General features: G+C 39.2%; 1 long non-coding RNA gene across 2 annotated transcripts in view; it reads left to right on the plus strand.

Annotated features, from left to right (window-relative positions):
- The first annotated feature begins 2,256 nt into the window (after positions 1-2,256).
- LOC128659260 (uncharacterized) overlaps positions 2,257-21,188 on the plus strand; it is a 122,022-nt gene continuing 103,090 nt past the window's right edge. For both annotated transcript variants that reach the window (XR_008402317.1, XR_008402318.1), the window contains exon 1: positions 2,257-2,491. This is a non-coding gene — a long non-coding RNA (uncharacterized LOC128659260). The remainder of the gene's footprint in view (positions 2,492-21,188) is intronic.

Genomic DNA, 21,188 nt, shown 5'->3' on the forward strand with positions numbered 1-21,188 from the left:
TCTCTCCCCCAATTAGCATAACTTCAAACAGACTCAAATAGTTATTTAGCTCCTGAGGTGAAGCCCCAACTTCCCTTCATATTCACCATTCTTTATAGATCTTCTTACACTTCTTAAACCTGGACTTGTTACTCTCCAATATGCTGAGTTCTTGCAAACATTAACCTGCTTCGTTTCTTATACTCTGGTATCCAGTGTCTGTGCTTCTGTGTGTCTCCATGTGAGTCTTTGTTAGTGTCTGTGTGTCTGTCTTTATGTATAAGCTAGTGTGTTTCTTTTTGTGTGTCTATTAATGTGTGTCTGTGTGTGGGTAGCGCCAGTGTTTTTCTCTGTTTGTGTCTGTGTGTGTCTTTATGAAGTGTTTTTCTGTGTGTGTCTGTATGAATGTGTGTATGTGTTACTGTGTGTCTCTGTTAGTGTCTCTGTGTTTAACTTTATGTATAAGCTAGTGTGTCTGTGTTATTGTCTATCTGTGTGTAGTGCTCGTGAGTGTCTGTCAGTGTTTCTGTGTGTGTCTGTTAATGTTTCTATTTGTGTGTGTCTGTGTTAGTGTTTCCGTGTGTGTGTGTGTATGTTAGTGTGTATCTGTGTTAGTCTCTGTAGTAAAGAGACACCAAGCCCAATTTATTTTTCTTTCATGAGTCAGAGCATACAATTTTAGGCAACTAGTTTTTCTTCGTTTTCTTGCTATCTTTAACTTGGGCTGGCTCTTAACCTTACATTCCTACTTTTTCAAATAAAGAAAGCAAGAGAATGAAGAAAAACATGCTTAACATTAGATGCTCTATCTGTATAATGAAAGAAACAAATTGGGTTTAGTATCCCTATAATGGATGTCTGTCTGTGTGTGTCTGTATTTAGGGTCTCTGTGTGTGTAGTGTTAATGTATGTCTATGTGTGTATGTGTCTTTGTTATTAATGTGTATCTGTGTGTGAGTTAGTGTGTGTCTTAGTCTGTGTTAGTGTATTTGTGTGTATTTGTTAGTGTGCCTGTGTTAGTATGTATGTGTGTGCGCTAGTGTCTGTTATTGTCTCTCTTTGTTAATGTCTGTGTGTTTGTTAGTGCATGTGTGAGTGTTTGTGTATGTGTGTTATTAAATGTACAACACTTTCAAGATTGACTACACTCAAGAAAAAATTGCTCACACATTTTACTCACTTAGCTGAAAATTGAACGTGGGGGGGGGGCTGATCAGTGGGTTAGTAAGGGGCCCCAACATTTCTAGTGGTGGCCCTGGCTGCAACACTTAGCTATGCCTTTTCTGTCAGCTATGGGTTTGTAGAGCTCTGTCTGCCTTTCTTTCTTTTTAGTGAGCAGTGGAAGCAGTTCATTCGCTGATCACATTTCTTTTTGCACATAGAAAAATCATTGTACAGCCTATCCTCTTATTCTTACACAACCTGTCAATCCCCTCAATTGTACAATTTCAGGGTTAATTTCTCTGCCACCTCTAACCTATGATGACTGCTTCTTAAAGTGATGGTAAATTCACCTCACTAACTTTTAATATATTGAAACCTCTAGTAATGTTAAAGGGACATTAAACCCAAAAAAGTCTCTCAAGATTCAGATAGAGAATTCCATTTTAAACAACTTTCTAATTTACTTCTATTATTTAATTTGCTTCATTCTCTTGCTATTCTTTCCTGAAAAGCATATCTAGATAGCTCAGTAGCTGCTGATTGGTGCCCTCACATAGATGCCTCGTGTGATTTAACAAGGGATATCTAAAGAATGAAGCAAATTAGATAATAGAAGTAAATTGGAATGTGGTTTAAAATTGTATTCTCTGTCTGAATCATAAAAGACATTTTTTGGGTTTAATGTCCCTTTAAGCATATTGATATGATAATTTTATTTCAAATCTAATTCTTACCTGCTTCAATTCAGCCTCTGTCACAGATTTTCTTATTCTGTGATTTGACTGACAGCTCTTTCAGCCAATCAGAGCCTCACCATGTGCCCTATGTAATATTATACTGAGAGCACGCTTCCGTGCTTGTAACTAGAATCAGACTCAGCCTTGAAGTGCAACTGCACACATGCAGCTCGCTACGCTATTTGCACAGTGAGGAACCCAATTCACTGTTTCAGCTGTGCAAATATTACATTGGTATTGCATGGGCAGGCCATACAGAGTGCACGTGCTAATGCTGACATCACTGGGCACAAGTGTGTTGAACATTTGAGTGTGTCTTTGAAGCTGTTTCCTCTGTATTGGATATTTATTAACTCTAATTTCTTTACAGGTCTGATTCATCCATTTCAACACTCACCAACAGAATATTAAATAATATGTCTGTACTTCCTCAAAACATACTGAATATTCATGAATAGAATAATTACATACACTTACACTGAGGCATCAGATTTATTTACTTGCATCAGCCTTGAGAAGAATCAACATCCCTAAAACTTCAGAGTCAGAACCAAAGATAAAGCAGAGTCTATACATTTGTGTTAAAGGGATTCTAACTCCATAAGAACAAGGTACAAATCTTATCTAGATGGAAGAAAGATCAGAAATATATTAAATGTTTTCTTGTATTAGTATTTACTTGTATTTAACTGTTACAGGTGCATATTTGTATTGCTTTTATTCAGGTGTGTAATCCTTATTCCCCTGTTATTGTATATTTATCATTAGTTTTATTTTAATTAGTCATTTTTATGTATTTATTTTCCATTACATTTAAAAGGCTTGATTTTAAGAATAGTGAGATTAAAATTGTGTACTATAACTTAAAGACCGACCTGGTGAACTGCTTGTGCAATGCCGCCCCCTGCAGATTCGCGGATAATCTACCACTACCAGGGGGTGTCAATCAACCGATTATAAGAGATTGGGCGGATTGATGTCCGCCCCCTCAGAGGAGGCATACAAGTTAAGGAGCAGCGTTCTTAAGACCGCTGCTTCTTAACTCCTGTTTCCGGCAAACCTGAAGACCCGCGCAGAAACAGGGCGAGTAGGGACCATTCGGCGCTTGTTAAATCGGTCCCAATGTTTTGGGGAATTAATGTGAGAGAATTCTTAACTCTGCCTCTCTCTTGAACTTACATGCTCCGTGTTTACAGATATAAGGTTATAAACATATATAGTTTAATATTGTCTACATTTAAAGGGACATTCCAGCCATTAGAATCCTCATGGATGCATTTCAGTTTTGAATAGAAGCATTTTGTAATATACATGTATTAGCAAAAATGTTTCTAATAAAAGCTATAGCTGTTTCAAAAGTGTATTAAAGTATGCACCGTGCACCAGCATTTTAAACACAGCACTTGCTCAAAGAGGCTAAAGTGCTTGTACCATCTGGTAATGACTCTGTTTGTTAATTGCTAACTTGATACAAGCCCTACTGGCACACTGGGCAGCTGCATTATTTCAAATGCTGGTGCACAGAGAATGTCTAGCTATGCATCACATGCACGTGCAGAGAAAAATGTTAACACTAAAACAGTGATAACTTTTACAAGTATCATTTTTGCCAATACATTTATATTTGAGCTGGGATGTCCCTTTAAATTATGATGTCTATGACATTGCTCCTGATGCACCACACACCCTTTCAGATGTCCATGCTTGGTAATTAAATATATAAGCAATAATATCACTCATTCTTTTATTATTTAAAAACAAAAACAAATGACGATTGTGTTTTTGTCTGACATGATAAACTGGTTATTCAGGTGCTGTGTTTATTTACTGTATTTTCTCACGCTCCCTGGAGATACTAAAAAAAATATTACAAAACCTCAGTATTCTACAAATTGCCTAAACAAGTTCTGTGATTTTATAAATTAGTCAATAAGCTCAGCTACACAGTAGCGGGCCTGCCTAATAGAGGACCCTGGTGCAGAGTTCTTTTTGGGGGTCCCCAAAGGTAACTCAGTAGTAAGCAAAAGTAATAGTATTAATACTGCTCTGTAAAATGATTGTGAAGATAGATGGATAGATATATAGATAGATAGAGATACATAGATGTATAGTTAGAGATAGATAGAAAGATAAATAGATAGAGATAAATAGATGGCAAAAAGATAGATAAATAGATGGTAAATAGATAAACAGATAGATATAGATAAATAGATATATGGATATATATATATAGATAAATAGATAGATAGATAGAAAGATAGATAGAGATAAATAGATTGATTGATAGACAGAGATAAATAGATAGATGGATAGATTAATAAATAAATAGATAGATATAGATACATAGATAGAGATACATAGATAGATAGAGATAAATAGATAGATAGAGATAGATAGATATACCTAGATAAATAGATAGATAGAGATAAATAGATAGAAATAAATAGATGATAGATAGATAGATAGATAGAGATAAATAGATGATAGATAGGTAGATAGATAGATAGATAGATAGATAGATAGATAGATAGAGATACATAGATAAATAGTTAGATAGATAGAGATAAATAGATAGATAAAGAGATTAATAGATAGATGATAGATAAATAGAAAGATATATAAAGATAGATGATAGATAGATAGATAGATAGATAGATAGATAGAGATAAATAGATAGATAGAGATACATAGATAGATAGATAGATAGATGATAGATAGATAGATAGATAGATAGATAGAGATAAATAGATAGATAGAGATAAATAGATAGATGAATAGATAGATAGATAGATATAAATAAATAGAAAGATAGATAGATATAGATAGATGATATATATATATATATATATATATATATATATATATATATATGTGTGTATATATATATATATATATATATAGATAGATAGATAGATAGATAGATAGATAGATAGATAGATAGATAGAGATAAATATATATATATATATATATATATATATAGAGAGAGAGAGAGAGAGAGAGAGAGAGAGATAGAGAGATAGATAGATAGATAGATAGATAGATGATAGATAGATAGATAGATAGATAGATAGATAGATAGATAGCGATAGATGATAGCTAGATAGATAGATAGATAGAGATAAATAGATATAAATATAGATAGATAGATAGATAGATAGATAGAGATAGATGATATATATTATATATATATCTATATATAGAGATAGATAGATAGAGAGAGAGAGATAGATAGATAGAGATAAATATATATATATATAGAAAGAGAGAGATAGATAGATAGATAGATGATAGATAAATAGATAGATAGCGATAGATGATAGCTAGATAGATAGATAGAGATAAATATAGATAGATAGATAGATAGATAGATAGATAGATAGATAGATAGATGGTATGGACCTGCAATCTTCACTAATAAAAGTCTCCCCTGCATTAGGTTGTACACATTCTGCACTCACCTATATATAGACTGCTATGGGCCCCCCTTAGCACTTTGGCCCTGGTGTCAATGCACCTGCTGCACCAATGATAGTTCCGCCCCTGCTGCTATAGCTAGCACTAATTAGTCACACTTAAGTTAGGATGAGATAAAAATGAGAAAAAGGGATATGAAACCTAAAACTTTCTTTTGTAATTTCGATAGAGCATGCGAACAACTTCCTAATTTACTTCTATTATCAATTTTTTGGTATTTTGGTATCTTTTGATGAAAATCAGGGATGTATGCTTAGGAGCTGAGCTAATTCTGAAGCACTATACGGCAACAGTTTTGCAAGAATGTTATCCATTTGCAAGAGCACTAGATGGCAGCACTATTCCCTGCCATATAGTGATCCAGATGCCTACCTAGGTATCTCTTCAGCACAGAATATCATGGGAACAAAGCAAATTTGAAAATAGAAGTCAATTGGAAATGGTATGCTCTGTCTGAATCACAAAAGAACATTTTTGTTTTCCTATCCCTTTAATTTCTGAAGCATACTATGCATATATAAATAATTACTTAAATATCCTTTTAATATAACAGCGCATGCATGCTATGGATTACCTTGCATATTACAAGATATTGTTGTTGCCTCGCTATAGAAGATCTTATCACCCAAGTCTTAAAGGGCCACTAAACCCAAAATATTTCTTTCATGATTCAGATAGAACATACAAATTTAAACAACATTACAATTTACTTCTATTATTTATTTTGCTTCATTTTTTAGATATCCTTATTTGAAGAAAAAGCAATGCACATAGGTGAGCCAATAACATGAGGCTTCCATGTGCAGCAACCAATCAGCAGCTACTGAGCATATCTAGATATGCTTTTCAGCCAAGAATATCAAGAGAATAAAACAAATTAGATAATACAAGTAAATTAGAAAGATGTTTAAAAATGCATTCTCTTTCTAAATCATGAAAGAAAAAATGTGGGTATCATGGCCCTTTAACATTGTCAAAACAAATTAACATCTTGCTTGTTGCAACTGTTTTTCAAAAGCCAAAACTCCATCTGCCGCTTGATTTATGTGGAGGAGCCAGTCCTGTCTTGAGTCTGCAGACAAGGTTAACTACAGTGATTATGTTAGTAAAACTACATTGTTTTGCAGTTTATTTGCTGTAGCCATTTAGGGAAAGATATGTAGTAGGGTTAGCCGGTCTGCAATGTGCATTGCTAGTTCTGAGAATTAGAAACTCCACATTTTTCAGAGTTAAATTACATGAGACAGGACAAAATAAATAATGAAAGCAGATTGCAATGTTATTTACTACTCATATCTAAATATTTAATATTCAATTTTCAAGGTATTTATTGTCTCATTAAAATACATCTTATATTAATGTGTAGATTGTGTTCAACAATCAAATGTTTGCTTATTTTGTTTACAGTCTTAAACTAGCACATCTATACAATTCTCCACAGAAAAACAAAACAACAGAGTTTCTACTGAAGCAAGGGATACTGGATAAGAATAAGCAAATGAGCTTCAGAATGCCTCAGCTTTTTGCTCCCAATGTCCTATTTATGGCAGGTTGGTGCTACTCTAAGCAGTTTAAAAGCATAGTAGGTATTGTAAAGTAGAGCAAGTGACATCATATGTGGACAGCTGTTACAACACATGATAGACTGGATCATTGGCTCTAAAGCCGTAGTATAAATACTTGGTTCCGCTCCCAAACTCCTTTTGTAACATCTCATGATCACATCCCATTAAAAGGGCTCAGTAAGTCCAGAGCCCCATTTATTAAGCCGTAGATTAAACTTCGGGGTCTCAGTGTTTTACACAAGCCTTAATTTCAGGGAAGAGGAGATAATCACTGACAAAGAGGTGCGGTATCTCATAGTTAAGGGCCTTATACACAATACCCCCATTATCATTTGTAACATTTATGCACCCAATGAGAATCAGTCACCTTTTGTTTCTAAAATCAGTAAACATCTTACCTTATGGAAGAAGCATCATCTGCTAATTGGAGGAGACTTCAATTTGACCCTTAATAGCCAACTTGACAGATCTAAACAAATCACACCTGGAACTCAGAGACCAGAACGTAACCATAGACTCTTAGGTGACTTTGTACTTGACCATAACCTAATAGATGCTTGGAGGACCAAGAATAAAAAAAATAGAGACTACACTTACTATTAAGCAGTACACAATTCACACTCGAGGATTGATTACATTTTTTAAGTCAAACACCAATCCCATTGCTAATGCAAGCATATATACACCAATGCCCTTGGTCAGACCATGGGATAGTCGAGGCTCAACTTCAAGACATTATAAAACATGATAGAACCCGATCTTGGGCACTTAATTTTAGGCTACTGGGTGACCCAATGTTTTGCAAAAACTCCAAAACGACATTGTACATTTTATTGAGACAAACCAGGGCACTACAGAAAACCCGTTGCATCTTTGGGGTGCTCTAAAGGCATATTTTAGAGGGAACCTTATAAGCGAATCTGTAAAACAGACCAGAATTCATAGGGCGAGAATAGTAAACCTTAGAGCAAAAATCAGACAACTAAATGAGAGGGAGACAGCTACTACACGGACGAAAATGTTACAACTCTTAAAACAAAAAAACAAAGAGCTCAACGACATACTCACAGATGAAGCCACTAGGTCCATTAAACTACTAGATTCACATTATTTCATACATTCCAATAAACCAGATAGAATGTTAGTTAACAAACTGAACAAAGTAACTAGAGCTACCTCAGTTCCCCAAATACAACTTCCCACGGGCATTATGTCAAATGACCCTATTGAGATATCCAACACATTTGCGGATTTCTATCATACCCTATATAATTTACCAGCACTGTCTAAGGAACTGACAGCAAGAGATGCCTTAGATAATTTTCTAGATGACAGCAAGTTTCCCTCCCTCACTGAAGAAGACAGAAAAACTATGAACTCACCCTTAACCCTCTCAGAGGTCTTGACAGTTATAAAGAACTCAAAAACCAATAAAGCACCAGGCCCCAACGGATTTACAGGCATATTTTACAAAACACTTAAAAATCTCTTAGCACCGCAGCTGGTTACCATATTTAATGCCATGATGCAGGGAAGTGAAATTTCCAGTGAAATGCTTCTAGCTAGAATTTCGGTGATCCCCAAACCGGGGAAGAACAAACAATACTGTAAGAACTATAGACTCATCTCCTTAATAAATTATGACATCAAACTATTCACAAAAATTCTGGCTAATAGACTGAATGGACTGTTGACTAGACTTATCCATACTTACCAGGTTTGGATTCATCAAAGCAAGGGAAGCCCCAGATAATATTTGTAAGTTCATAGACCTGGTAAATTACGCTTCGGTCAATAGAGTGCCTTCTCTGCTCTTGTCACTGGATGCAGAGAAGGCATTTGACAGAGTAAACTGGAACTATGTGCATGCTATATTAGCAAAGTTTGGAATTTGCGGCGAGTTTCATTCAGCAATCTCGTCTCTATACTCCACCCCTGCTGCTTTCATAAGATTGATGGGTTATCAGTCTAGGTCTTTTGCAATCCGTAATGGAACCAGACAAGGGTGCCCACTCTCGCCATTGCTTTTTGCGCTGTGTATCGAGCCCCTTGCGATCAAAATAAGAGACTGCATAGATATATATCGGGAATGCAGATAGAGTCCAAACAATATAAAATGGCCTTGTTCACGGATGATGTCATATTGACACTGACGAAACCCCTATTGTCACTACCCCCTTTATATTCCATGCTGCAACGATTTAGTGCCTTATCAGGCTATAAAATAAATGATGACAAGTGTGAGACAATAGGCATCCACATACCAAACACCACCAAAAAAATACTTGAGATTAACTTCCCTTTTAAATGGGCAAACAAACACGTTAAATATCTAGGAATAAACATTCCAACAGATATTCACAATTCATATTGATATAACTACAAACCCCTAATGACCTATATTAGACAGCTTATGACTAAGTGGTCCAAATACAATATTCCACTTATGGGATGAATTGTGGCAACTAAAATGCAGAGACTGCTATATCTGTTTAGATCATTGCCCATCTCGGTACCACTTACTGACCTCCATGCCTCACAGAAGGATATTCAAGCCTTTATTTGGAATAACAAAATAGCAAGGATAAACAGACAAACATTAACTAGACATAGATCAGGAGGCGGGCTAGGCCTTACACACTTTATTTCTTATTATAATGGTGCCAGATTGGCACAAACTGCCCTGTGGCATAATAGATCAGGTGATATCCAATGGATACAATTAGAAGTCGATATGATGGGTACAGATGACATAGCCAAACTATTATGGACAGCTCAAACAAATAGACCTCAGAGGGGGAAAAGTTATTTAAATCTTTTATTTATTTCCAGGACCAGTCACAATAACAAACATCTTAAACAGTTAGAATTTTACAATGCTCAATACAGATTTGCCACTCCAACCGCCCTGGCATTTTCTATATATTTCAACAGTTTACTTCCTCCACCCCTCTTCCACTTTCTCCATCTCCTCAAGTACCGTTAGTAGCCTATCCAAGCCTATATGAGCATTACCCCCCATGATATCTATTACATTATCTCTTTCGTTCGCTGCTCAGCAATTAAGGAGCAAAAAGTCTTATGCCACATTGCGATTTGGTGCAAGCTGCTCAACAGTCTTAATAATGCGGCAATGGGTTATCCTTTTATCATTCAATGTCTTTGCCATGGAGGTAAATCTTTGTTTCATGTTATTGGCATCAGAGTCTAACATTTTGCATTTTCATCACATCCCTTCCCTACTGTTTCCAGAGTTCTACTCTTCTTTTACATTCCCCGAGGCGCCCCCCCAGGGTCAGGACCGTCTATCTAATCTGAGTCAATTAGTCGAATACGAGTATGTTAGTCAATAATTAAAAATATTCCACTGTCCCCTAAGTTGGGCTTCAAGGACAAACTCTGAGTCTTTGAATGGGTATATTATTTGTCTCTGGTGTGGGATATCTAGGCTGCAAATCAGGGGTTCCCATTTTTTCAGAAAGTGCTGGGTCCGTTTTGTTACGTCTCCTTGTGTGTCAATCTGTTCATATGTCATTTGTCTTTGTACAGTTATTTTGAGCTGTGTTAGAGTTGGTGGATATGGTGTCATCCATTGTTTGAGAATACGTTTTCTAGCCAATAGTATTACGTTATGGATGAATTTAGCGTGGTTCTGCGGATCTGACTCTGAGTGTAGTAGGATCAGCATAGTCGTTGTCAGGTCGAATTTTTCCCCTGTAAGTTTCTCCACCCATCTCTGCGTCATTCCCCAGAATTTCTGGAGTCGCGGGCATTGCCATATCATGTGTGTAATGTTAGGGTCAGGATGTGAGCATTTGGGGCATAACCCTGATGTCTCAGAGCTCCACTTGTGAAATTGTCTAGGTGTTATGTATGCATTGTGTAGTAATTTTGTATGTGATTCCCTGATCTCGTTAGACAATGATGCTTTCCTCACTTTCAGTACACTTTGTTCAATAATTTGATCTGGGGTCAGTTGTCCATGCAGCGTATTCCATTTATTTTGGAGGTGGTCTCTTGTGGTTTTGTTGGGCTTATTCTGAAGAGCTTTGTAAGTGTGCAAGATTGAAGTCATCCCCCCTCTGTGCAATGTCAGTAGTCTGTAAATTTCACAATTGGTGTCTGGCAAGTCCCCTGCCCTTAAGAGGCCTTGTATATAGTGCCTACTCTGTAGGAAAGCAAAATGATGTTGGTTGGGCAAGTTAAAGTCTGTTTGTATCTCGACAAACGGTCTAACTGTTTTCTGATCTGCTGATAACATCTGTCTTATGGTAGTCAGTCCCCAGCCCTCCCATTGTTTGAATGGTTTGGTAGTGAAACCCGCCTGGAAATCTGGGTTGCCTCTTAGTGGAAGGTATGTAGTGTGTCTGTTTGAGATTCCAAGAGCTTTGCATATCTTCCTCCATGCCAACAAAGGGTGTAGGAAGAGGGTGGTATTGCCCACCACCCCTTCAATTTGTGCACGGGTCATGTGTGGGAGCATTTTCAAGGACCACGGGGTGATAAGTTCTTCTTCTAATTTAGGATTAGTGAAGGTGCTTCTATCTAAAAGCCAATCCATTGCATATTTAGCTAGGGCAGCCCAATTATAATGCTCTATGTTTGGAAGTCCAAACCCTCCCATCTCCGGTGTACAGGTCATTTTTGTGAAGCTTATTCTGTGTTTTTTCCCCTTCCATAAGAATTGAAGGATGTCTCTATTCAGTGTGAGGAGATCTTGTTTGTGCATGAGTTCTGGTAGCATTTGAATGGTGTAGAGCAATTTGGGAAACAGAATCATTTTAATTAGTCCTACTCTTCCCGACAGTGTTAGTGCTGACCAGGTCACCAATGTACGTCTTAGATCTTTAAGTAAGGGTTTGAAATTTAAGTCATACCACTGTCTGGGATCTCTAGTCAAAGTGATACCTAAGTACTTGAAGGTAGTAGTAATGATTTTGAAGTTGTCCTGAAGCGGAACAGTAGGGTTTTTATTATGTAGCCAAAGTAGCTCTGATTTTTCTTTGTTAATACAGTATCCCGATATTTGTCCAAATTCAGTGATAATGCGCATGATATTGGGGATGTTATTCCTAGGGTCTTTCATGTATAGAATCATGTCATCCGCAAAGAGTGAGATATGCATTGTTTCTTTGCCTATAGTCAGTCCCTCCATATCTTTTCTAAGCTTAACTGCTAATGGCTCTAACGCAAGGTCAAAGAGGAGCGGCGACAGGGGGCAACCCTGCCTCGTGCCCCGCTCCAGGGAGAATACCTTAGAAGGAGTACCGTTAACTAGGATCGCTGCTTTAGGATCAGTGTAAATGGCGTGTATGGCTGTCATAAAGTCACCCCTTATGTCAAATTTTTCCAATGTGGTAAATAGATGGTCCCATAATATCTTGTCGAACGCTTTTTCAGCGTCCACAAGTATTAGGCAGGCTTCCCCCCTTTCTGTCTCTCGGTCTTGATTCTTTAGTCCCCAATAGTAAGTTAGTATGGATTGTAACTTTCTCATGTTTTTCACTGATGATCTGCCTTTTACAAATCCCGTCTGGTCGTCGTGTATCAGTGAGGGTAAGATTTCTGTCAGTCTATTGGCCAGTATTTTCGTGAACAGTTTGTAGTCAGAGTTAAGAAGGGATATTGGTCGGTATGAGGATGTCAGTAGGGGGTCCCTGTCTGGTTTGGGTATTACTGTCACGTTCGCTTCCGAAAATCTACTAGTTAGATTAGCTCTTCCCTCTCTAATTGTATTGAAGAGCAATGTGAGCGTCTCCGCTGTTTCCCCTTTGATCATTTTATAAAATTCCCCTGGTAGTCCGTCAGGGCCAGGGGTCTTTTCCAAGGGTAATGACTCGATAGATTTAATAACTTCCTGTGAGCTGATTGGGGCATTGAGTTTTTGGAGCTGTTCTTCGGTCACCTTCGGGAGATTTATGTCTTTCCAGAAATTTAGTTTCTTGTCATTGGGTATTGTTTGGGTGCTGTATAGGTTAGAGTAGTAGTTTATAAATGCTTCATGTATGTCCTTCTCCTGCGTTAATAATTTACTCTTTTCTCTAAGAGCTGTTATGTAGTTTGGTTTTCTATCTAGCTTGGTAACCCTCGCTAGTAGTTTCCCCGTGCGATTCCCATAGCGATAGAATTTCGCCTGCATGTGGTCCTGAGCCCTCACTGATACCTGAATGAGGTGTGTGTCTCTAAGTTGCTTAGTATCTCTGTATTTAATTCTATTATGTTCTGTCGGGTATCTCAGGTACTGGTTTCTAGCATTTAAAAGCTGGCGTAACAGCAGTTCTCCCTTTCGTTTGTAGGTTGCAGTCAGTTTAATTGTATACCCCGTCACTACTCCCCTCAGCACCGCTTTTGCAGCCTCCCAGAATAGTGAAATGTTGGTCATGTGTTGGGCGTTGAGGTTTTTGTATGTCAACCATTCCCCTATCAGGTGACTTCTCAGGTTTGTGTCATGGTACAGATGTGTGGGGAATCTCCATCTACATGCCTTCCTGTGAGGTGTGCTTGTGTGCAGCTCTAATGTGACTGGGGCATGATCCGAGATGGTTATGGGGTCTATTCTCACCTCTCCAATTCTAGGACAAAGCTTTTTCGACACCAGAAAGTAATCTATGCGGGATAGTGTAGTTTTTGATGGGTTGTGCGCATGTATAGTCTCTTGCTTCTGGGTTTCTTTCCCTCCATACATCTAGTAGAGCTAGGGTGTTCCTAAAGTGTTTAATAATTAGAGTTTCTCTTTTAGATTCTTTCCAGTGGTGCGTGTGTTGTGTGACACTGTTGGGATCACGGAATCTATCTGCCGGTGTGTAAGGAGCGATGTTATAATCTCCTCCTGCTATGATGGGGAGGTCTGAGAAGTGAATGAGCTTAGTGTGTAGGAGGTTAAGGAATTCTCTTTTCCTTGTCTGGGGGCCATATATTCCACATAAAACCACACTGAGCGATTCCAGTTGAACCTTAGCTATCAGATATCTGCCCTCTGTATCAGATACCGTTTGTAGAGTAGTGTATTGTAGCCCCTTACGAAACAACATTGCCACACTCTCGCCCTTTTCCCCTCATATGGGGTGTATAGGACTTCCCCCACCCATCCCTGCTTCAGTTTTTGGTGCTCTATTTGTGATAGATGAGTCTCTTCTAATATTGCAATGTCAGTTTTTTTTTGTTTTAAGCTGTTTCAGAATCGCTTTTCTTTTGATTGGTGAGGTTATTCCTCCCACATTCCATATGGTGATCCTCATCCTAGCGTTTTATTTACCTAACTTTGGTTTCTTGTTAGCTTCAGTCGCAGATGTGTGGTGTGTTATGTTAAGTATAGTTGTGTGGGAGTAGTGAGGTACGTTTTACTTACTCGTTTGTGCTGTCACCCAAGTCTGTCCTTTTTTTGTTTTCCCCTAGGGTGGCGCCTCGAGGCTGACTCGATCTGTCTATTTCTCTTCAACAATAACAACAGCTGCAGTATTCTTTGCAATAAAACACTTAAATAAAACACTTAAATACTTAAATACCTAAACAACAAAACAGAACAAAGAATCAAGAAGTGTCCCCCCCCCCCCACATTGTAAAGGATATAAGTTAACTTGTCTTAGTCTTCAATTTGCGTTATTATTATTAAGTTCGTTTCTTCTGTGATCTCGGCAACAGCTTTCATCTGTCTGAGCTTGAAGGGCGATTTTCACGATCCCGTGACAGTTCTTGTTTACTTTCCCTCTGTAAGTGTAACCTGAGTTGATTTGGTGAGTCAAAGTACAGGGGACCATTGGTTGTTTGTAGACGTAGTCTCGCTGGATACAGAAGGGCTGCTGGTCTTCCTTGCTCCATAAGCTGCTTGCAGTAAGGCGTGAATTCTTTCCTTTTGGCTGCTACTGCTGCAGAATAGTCTTGAAACAGGTATATTTTCCTGCCTTCGAATTCTAACTGCGGGGCTTTTCTGTATGCTTGTAGAATTGCTACTTTTGCCTTGAAATTGAGATATTTGACCATAATCTGTCTTGATTGTTGATTATTGCCGCTTATCTTCCTTTGGTCTCCAATCCTATGGGCTCTCTCTACAGTGTGCGGCAGGTGTGCTTGCGGGATATGGAGCATCTTTGGCAGTGTGGTTTCTGCAAATTCTATTAGTTGTGATCCTGGGATGGATTCTGGGATTCCTACTATTCGCAGGTTATTTCTTCTTGACCTGTTCTCCAGGTCGTCAATTTTCGCCCACAGTATTTCATTTTGCTGCTGCAATGTTTGAATATTGGCTTCAGCTTCTCTATGGCGGGTTTCCCCCTCTGCTACCCTTTGTTCTACTTGTTGCAGCCTCCCATTAAATGATTTAACTTCAGTTGTTAATGAGTCCATCCCTGTTTGTAATTGTTAAATTTTTGGTAAGAAAAGTGCTGATATTTGGGAAACAATTGGATGGGGGTCCACAGGGTTAGCATGCTGCGTGTCTTCTGTGTCCACGTGGAGCTGTGATGTTTCTGCTTGAGTTTTTTTCTTATCAGCGCTTTTAAGCCTTCCTGCCATTATTCCTGTTTTCTTATTAAAGGAAATGTAGTATTTTTGCATGCAGCTTTAAATATGTTTGCCGTTGCTTCTCAGTAAGTCAGGTCTTTGATGTGGTACTCTACACCTAAGCACCTTCTGTTCAGAGTTTATTTGTTCACAGAATGGTATCAGAATTAAGAGGATCGTTTGCGATGGGTGGGTTGGGGGGGAGCTGGGCCTGACCCCCTAGCCCTGCATGTTTAGAGTGTTCTGTTCCTAATTGAGGATATAGTCTTGCTAGGGCTTATATTGGTTTTGTTAGTGATCTCCCTTCCCCAGGAAACCTCACTTATTGCCTTTCATTTTGGTATCCTATAGCGTATGTGGGTCTATGGTGATCACATTAGGTATTTGCTTTTCTCTATCGGGGACTCAAGATACTATGCTCTGTAGTTTGGGGGCTCTCCTCAGTCTTTTCCTGCCTATTTAAGCTTATCTTTGTTGTCAGGTGAGTTGCGGCTTTAACTGTTACTTTTCCTCTGTTACTAGGTGTCAGGCGTAAGGAGGCAAGATGGGGGCGTTCCCGCCGTTAGTCTGGCGTTAGATTTCTGACCTCTCAGTGTCTTATAGCATGCCCAGGGCTCTTACCGGGGGTGTAATCGTCCGATTCTGACCACCCGTTTCAGGCTGGAGGGTTGCTTGCCGTCTGGTTCCAACCGGTTAGTCTAGCGGGTGCGATCGCGGCTCGCTCCGGTTTCATCTGTCTATTTGCTTCTGCGGCGGGGGAGTCTGATGACTGACTCCTTGCTGAGAATTATCCCGGCAGTAGTAGTGTCCTCTGCCAAGGGGTATCAGTGTTTTCTGGTGGCACTTTTGCGGTGTAACTCGAGTTTGAGTATTAGTAGCAGCGGAGCTTTTTTCTTTTGCGTCCACACTCTGTGCCCTCCCACCGGAAGTCCCAGAGGGGGAAAAGTTATATAGCCATAGCACATACTTTGTACATGTGGGATAGAACCATCAAACTTTTTCCATTAATGAACACTAAATCGCCAGTTGCTCCACTGATAGACTTACACTCCTCATTAGATCAAATAGTACAAGATAAATGGAGAAACAGAAGCTTGTACAGGATAGCGGATGCTCTCGTTAATGGTAGGCTCCTCACAATACAACAGTACAATGACCTAGACCCAACCTATAACAATACTTGGTTTCATTATTTCCAATTGAGATCAAGGGTATCAGAAGTGCTCGGAACGACTCCTACACATAGCCCTAAGCCTTTTGAAGTTCTTTGCCCATCAAAACAAAGACCAAAGAAGTCAATAGCTATACTGTACCCCATATTTAACAAGTCAGATTCCATTACTAAAACAGCCCTTATGCATAAATGCGAAGATGAACTAGGTAGGGAATGGCCAGCACAGACGTGGATCGATTCACTATGTAGAGGGACCTCATTTACTATTAGTTCCCAACTAAAGGAAAACTACATAAAGTCAGCGTTTAGATGGTATTTGTACCCCACCAGATTAATCAAGATGGGAGGAAAGACCAATACTGTCTGCTTTAGGGGATGTGGGGAGGAAGGTACGTATTTGCACACATGGTGGCACTGTAGTAAAATACAACCCTTCTTGAAAGAAACAGCTAATTTATTAAACAAGGTTTTTGACAAGGAGATAGTACTACTCCCTAAGCACGCACTCCTACACTTCCCAATTAAAGGACACACCACTATCCAAAATAATTTGACGACAATACTTTGCGCTGCTACCAGAATGTGGCTTGCCAAACACTGGAACACATAACCCCCGGGATTCTTCCTCATAGAGCGCAAAATAGATAATTTCCATAAGATGTCTAGTTTAGCAGCCGACCTAATGGCGATTAAAGACTCGCCATATGGGATTCCTGTGGATGAGTAACACACACAACATTGTACGTGTATGTTATAACTAAAGGTGAACGAATACTGAGAGAGAGGTTATTTGCATTTGCTTTTGCCGACTTCTCTTGCTCCTTGTTTTAATTGATTTGTCAAGTTTTGAATTGTAATATGCTAGAAACAGTCTGATTCTAATTTCTGGGGAAAAATGTACTACATTGAGAGAAAAATGTATACAGCAATATGTATGTTATATTACTATATGAAAATAAAAGCAATTTCAACAAACTTATCCACCTATGACCAGCTCCAATCTGTGCACAGGAAAGGCCTGGGCTGTCACTTTCTTCACCCACTCACTGCGGCAAGTTTGATATTTACTGGCAACCTCGTTTAACTCTGCTCATCTAAAATAGCAGGACGGGAAAAAAGTTGCGTGCAGTAAAAACTCTGTGCACACTCTCTGGCCCAATATACAAATACAGTATGTCCAGGAGCCAACCCCAAATTTTTGGAGACAGATATTTCAGAAAGGCATATACACAAGTGCAAGTGGCTTATTTTTTAATAAACGATTCAGACAAATGGTTTACCTTTTTTAATAAATTATTTGGGCATATGTCTTAAAATGCAGTTATTTTAACAACATCCTAAGAGTGGCTGGAATGCAGTTACCTTTAAATAGTGCACTGCTGATGTTGTTAGTATCATGTTGTCGGTAAGCAAACCAATTAAACATGATTCCAGTTCAAAAAAGATTTGCTTTTGTTAAATTCCTAAGAGATTTTAGTGTCTTAACTCCTGGATATACTTCTTACTTCTCACAGTATCTGCCATATTCTTTCTTAAAGTGTAAACATCAGCGTTAGTCTTGCAGTAGGGGCACAGACACAGAGCTTTCTGTTGTATGTCTGCCTGCATGCGTGGTCCCTTCTCTCACTCAGAGTGACTCCCCACCGGATCTGATAGCACCCAGACTCTTTGCCTCCGTCCTGCTCCATCCTCTATTCCCCTTCCTCTTCCCTCCCTCTCTATCCACTGGCGCTCGGGCCCCATACAGGCCTGTACTTAACCACTTCTGGTGGCACTCGCTCGGCTCTACTCTGAGTCACTCCCCCACCGGGCCAATAACCATGCCCCCTGCAAATTCTTAGAATCCCTCCCATCCATCCTCTGGTTCCTGCTGCCCCCTTCCCTCTTCACCTACCACTCCATCCACTGCCCCCGTCAATTCCCATTCTAAGCCCCCACACGTCCTATTCACTCACTTTTCCTATATGCAGCAGTGAGCAGTACTACTTGGTGGCGGGCTGGCCCGTAAAACTATCGGGCCCCTGACTGCAGTAATCCCTGTCACCCCCTGATGGTGGCCCTGGTTGTATGCTCAAAAGATACACAAGATCTAATTTTTTGTATTTCAGGGAACTATCATATGTGAATTCAGTAATGGGAATTGGACATGTGCACAGACAAAAATAATATGTAACAAAATGTTTATCATAAAAAAAAATATATCTTTCTGTTTGTCCTAGATTAGCTCATGGGGTCATTCTGTTTGGTTACATTTTGGCTTGTTATTAGAAATTCCATAACCGCTTATTTCCTATGGGGAACATCTTCAGGGCAGATAGAGAGCAGTTTTAACTTAAAGTTAAACTAGTAGCTAGTGCAATAAGCCAGCAGCGGCTCAAAAAAAGCCAAGAATAAAAGTGAAGCTTGCATACTGGTTAGCTGACACATGAAGTAATCAACTGACAATGAAATTGCTATATATAGTTATTGAATAGTGAAAATGTCAACATTTTAAACCTTTCCCACCTAAATAGAGTAGATCTTAACTTTTTTTAACTCTTTCCCTACTTGACAGCAATTATTTAGCTACATAAATGAGAGAACTAATCTTCTTGCTGCACCATAATTTGTTTGTTTGTTCACTCATTAAAGTGACATTAAACTGCTGAGTACAACTACTATATAACGGTTACTACTCTCCATGGAAGTGTGGGTGAGTGTATGAGGATGTTGTCTAAGTACACCACAACACACTGTTGCAACATATCTTGTAGGACATCATTAATAAATTCCTGTAAAACAGCAGGCGCATTACATAGGCCAAAGGACATTACAAGATATTGATAATAGAGAAAGCATAATAATATGGGTAAGAAATCAAACTAAATGAATAGCCTAGCCCCAAACAATTGTAGTATGCTACATTAAGAGAGAAATCTCAAAGTATCAAAGAAAGGCTTAAATAACCCATATAACTATCATTAAATGTAGGGGGGTGCTCAATGTCCAGTAATCATGAGAAAAACAAGAAGTAGAGAAAGGTGGACAAAGGCAGAACACTCAAAAGACTCTATATTTCTACCATGTAGGAAAAGGTATAATGATGCAGGAAGAGCCGCCAAGGGGGGTAAACATATTAAAACTTAACATTTATTAAGCATATTAAGATTAATTCACTAACAGTGTAGGTGTAAATAAAACTTAGATTAAAAAACATAAAGAAATGGGAGTACTAGCAAACCTATATGTGTAATAGTACAATCGCAATAAAGAGTGTGGCTACTGATAACATACAAGGGTGGAGAAACCACACAAAATAAGATATACGTATAGAACAGTGCTCTGCCTTTGTCCACCTTTCTCTACTTCTTGTTTTTCTCAAGATATTGATAATGCCTGCTCCTGGTGTACAATGCTGTTTTCCATTCGTGGCCCTCCTTGATCGTAACGAGATTGAACGCTCCTCTCAAATCAATTTTAGAAAAGATCATAGCTAACTTGAGGCGGTCAAAGAGTTCCGTAATGAGCGGAATAGGGTAAGCATTCTTAAAGTTAGGATGATTAAGACCTCTATATTCGATGAATGGTCTTAACTCGCCACCCTTTTTCTTCACAAAGAAGAAGCCAGCCCCTGCCGGAGAGCAGGATTTGCGGATGATTCTCCATGACAGAGCATCGGCAACATACTCCTCCATAGCACAATTCTCCACAACAGACAGAGGGTAAAAACGGCCCCAAGGAGGAATGGCTCCAGGTTGCAGGTCGTTAGACCGGTGAGTAGGCAACGTACCGGCACGCACCTTGTAAAAAATGTCTAGAAACTCTCGGTACTCCTCTGGCAATTGAGATATCGAAGAAGTGCACAAGACTTTGACTGGTTTATGAAGACAAGTGGAAATACATTGCAGAGACCATGACAAAATTCCGGACCTGCGCCACTCGAGACTGGGATTGTGTTTTTGGAGCCAGGGATAAACCAGAACAACCGGAAAATACGGAGAGTTTATCACCTGGAACTGGAGGGTTTCAAAATGGAGAGCCCCAACAGCCATGGATAATGGAGCTGTTTCATGAGTAACGAGTGCAGGCTGAAGGGGCCTGCCATCAATGGCCTCAATAGCAAGCAGAATGGACTGAGGCAATACAGGAATGGAGTGCTTTGATACAAAAGCACTGTCAATGAAATAGCCTGCAGCACTGGAGTCAACAAGAGCCTGGGGATAAACCACCCAAGGTCTGCCCCCAACAGGACCCTAGGGACAAGCTTTTCCCAGTCGTGTAGTGCAAGAATTTAAAAGGTGGCCCTGTAACCCACAATAGAGGCAGAGCCCCTCCCTTCTCCTAAAGGCCCTCTTCCGCCGTAGAGAGACGCGTGAATCCCAACTGCATTGGCTCAACAGTACCTGGTGACTCAGGTCCAGGAGGCATGGGAGGAGAGGGAGGCATGGGTGGGAATGAACATGAAGGAGACAATGGAACAGGAGGCTTCCTGATGTCAATTAGGATTAAAAAAGACACCAATGCCTCGAGATCCTCTGGTAAATCTCTGGCAGCAACTTTGTCTTTAATCGCATCAGAGAGCCCACGAAAGAAGGCAGCAACAAGAGCTTCATTGT

This window comes from Bombina bombina, chromosome 5, assembly GCF_027579735.1.
Source record: "Bombina bombina isolate aBomBom1 chromosome 5, aBomBom1.pri, whole genome shotgun sequence".
In the NCBI taxonomy this organism is placed as follows: Eukaryota; Metazoa; Chordata; class Amphibia; order Anura; family Bombinatoridae; genus Bombina; species Bombina bombina.